The sequence below is a fragment of the Apis dorsata genome, unplaced genomic scaffold, assembly GCF_000469605.1.
Source record: "Apis dorsata unplaced genomic scaffold, Apis dorsata 1.3 scaffold_307, whole genome shotgun sequence".
NCBI classification, from domain to species: Eukaryota; Metazoa; Arthropoda; class Insecta; order Hymenoptera; family Apidae; genus Apis; species Apis dorsata.
The window spans coordinates 222,337-224,759 of NW_006263579.1; the positions used below are offsets into that span (position 1 = coordinate 222,337).

At 49.4% G+C, this 2,423-nt stretch overlaps 1 long non-coding RNA gene across 1 annotated transcript in view; it reads left to right on the forward strand.

Annotated features, from left to right (window-relative positions):
* Positions 1-2,423, forward strand: part of LOC102672018 — a 20,582-nt gene that overhangs the window by 5,464 nt on the left and 12,695 nt on the right. The window contains exon 2 of the long non-coding RNA XR_422039.2: positions 1,449-1,455. This is a non-coding gene — a long non-coding RNA (uncharacterized LOC102672018). The remainder of the gene's footprint in view (positions 1-1,448; positions 1,456-2,423) is intronic.

A 2,423-nucleotide genomic window follows, 5' to 3' on the forward strand; every position in this document is an offset into this window, starting at 1 on the left:
TGTGTGTATATATATATATTTATATATATATATATATATATATATACACACGTATATATAGAGACAAAGCAGGTTCGGTAGTTGGGATCGACGACAGAGCCGGAGCCTGGCTAATTACCTGGCGCACTCTCTCCACGGGGAAAGAGATTGCTTGGCCGACAGTGGCCGTACAACCGGACGACGACCGGTGTTCTGTTGCCCGTCNGCTAGTGGTGTGCGCGGCTGTTTAATGCTCGGTGTGCACGCGTCACAGCCGCACACGTACGCGTGTACATGTGTATACGGCCGGCAATAATCGACGGGTGTTATATTTCAGTCGGTTGAATTGGATTCAACGAGTCGCACGCATCGTACCGAATTTGCAACCTACACTCTCGTCCCTTCCCCCCCTCTCTCTCTCTCTATTCTCCTTCTCTATCCAGTGTCGCGCTACCTCGTGTAATTATACTCGACATCCGTGGGAGTCGTGCGAAGTTAGCCACGTACGTACGCGCGTATAGCGGAACACGGGCGCAGAATCGAGCGTTAGCAGCTCGTAGGACGCGAACGTTTCAGCTGGCTAGGCTTATTTCGCGGTCGCCCCAACAGTCCCAACCGGACGATGATGAATAGGTTAATTAAGCGTTTCTCTGGTTGCCGCGCTGGTCACCGGATATACAGACGTATCGCGTCCCAGAGTTCGTTAAATTTTATTCTCCCTCCTCTCGTCCAAGTTAACAGCGACGCTGTCTAATTGTACGCGTTCCTCGCCTTCGAATCGGCAGGAAATCGAATCAGCGTCGATTCAACGCTGCGAAAAATGCGTTCTCAATCCCATTCTGCTTGTTCTTCGCTTGGACGAGATTTCAAACCTCGAATTTTCACAGGCATTATCGCCTGTGAGAAGAAAATCGGAATAAAGATAGAAAAAGAAAAAAAAAAAAGAGAGAGAAAAGTTAAAGCCGCGTAACGAGCTGTTAAAAAAGACCGCGGAATATCGTAATAAGCTTCCAGCTTTTGTCACACGCTTTTACTAATAACAGGCAGCAGAAAGTAGCATGTGTCGAGCGACAAAAGTTTTATAACGGGCAAGTTACGCAAGATCAAAGGAAGAAAGAGAGAGAGAGAGAAAAAGAGATGCGCTCATCGTCGCACGTTCACCTTTCGCGCTCATCAAACAAATACCCTTCGAATTAATTAAAGCTACGGTATTCGGTATTCAAATTGGTTCGATTTTCTTCCGGAAAAAAAGAAAACAACCGATATGATAAATTCGACACCGTCACCGCTCGAAATATCCGTTCGAAAGAGCATATATCCGATTTTCACGGGACTGAAGGGCCGACTTAACGAGAGGAGCGGAAGAGGAGAGGCGGAAGTGTTTGGTCGGGGAATCGGTCGGCTTAAGTAGCGCCTAGTTATCGCAGCTCAAAGGGAATATCGGAGGGGACGAATTTCAGGTCGCTTAGAGGGACTGTTTAAAGGGGTTGGCGGGAGATTCGAAACCGGTCGAGTTCAAAGTGAAATTTGACCGACGCCGCCATTATTGCGGGCATAATGCCTCTCGGTTTCAACCCTGCGGAGGTTGAAATTAAGACGCTCGGAGCAACCATAATCGGCACGTCTCGGGATCCCGGGTCACGTAGAGAAATCCGGGTAGCTAATTAGCCTTCACCCTGTTCCAGGATTCGCCCTGGTCAATCAACGGCGGAGATTCGGTCTTGATTCGATCCTCGGAGCCTCGTTAGCACAGTCCTTCCCTTTCTCCCTTTCCGCGCCGCGCCTTCCACTTTGCGCCAAGCCAAGTATATCTGTATATGTATATGTATACACGCGCGTGTTCGTGTTCCGCGGTTCCGTTCCACGTCATTTAATCGCGCTGTGCGAGAACATCTCGCAAGAGTGGAATTCTTTTTACCTCGAGAGAAGTACGGTCCTTCGAATGTGTCGTAATTGCGAGCTCGCACGGATACGAAAAGGAAGAAGGGGAAGCGGAGGAAGCGGAAGGACACACAGGCGCGTTCGTGGCCGTTTTTAAAACGCATCCCCTTCTTTTCGAGTATCAAGACAATCGCGCTTGACGCGTCGTCCCACGTTAATTCTCTTGCTGCCGTGAATTTTTTTTCCACCCGACGAACTTTTGAAAATTACGTTGGAAGGGGAGGAAGAAAGAAAAAGAAAAGCGAAAAGAGAGGGAAAGAGAGAGGGGGAAGATATCTAGGGCATCGCGCGAATTCCTTTCTCCCCGAGTCTGATCCGTGATGAGATTCGAGAGAGCGAGCGTATTTTCGGCGAGCAGGTGCGAGCGTTGGCTGGCGACCGCGTGGCATCGTTCCGCGACGCTTAACGGGTAATCCATTAGCCGAATTAATATCTGAGGCAAATTGCGTTTGTCGCGGTAGGCATTCGGATAACGCGAGCAGGAGGAGGAGGAGGAGGAGGAG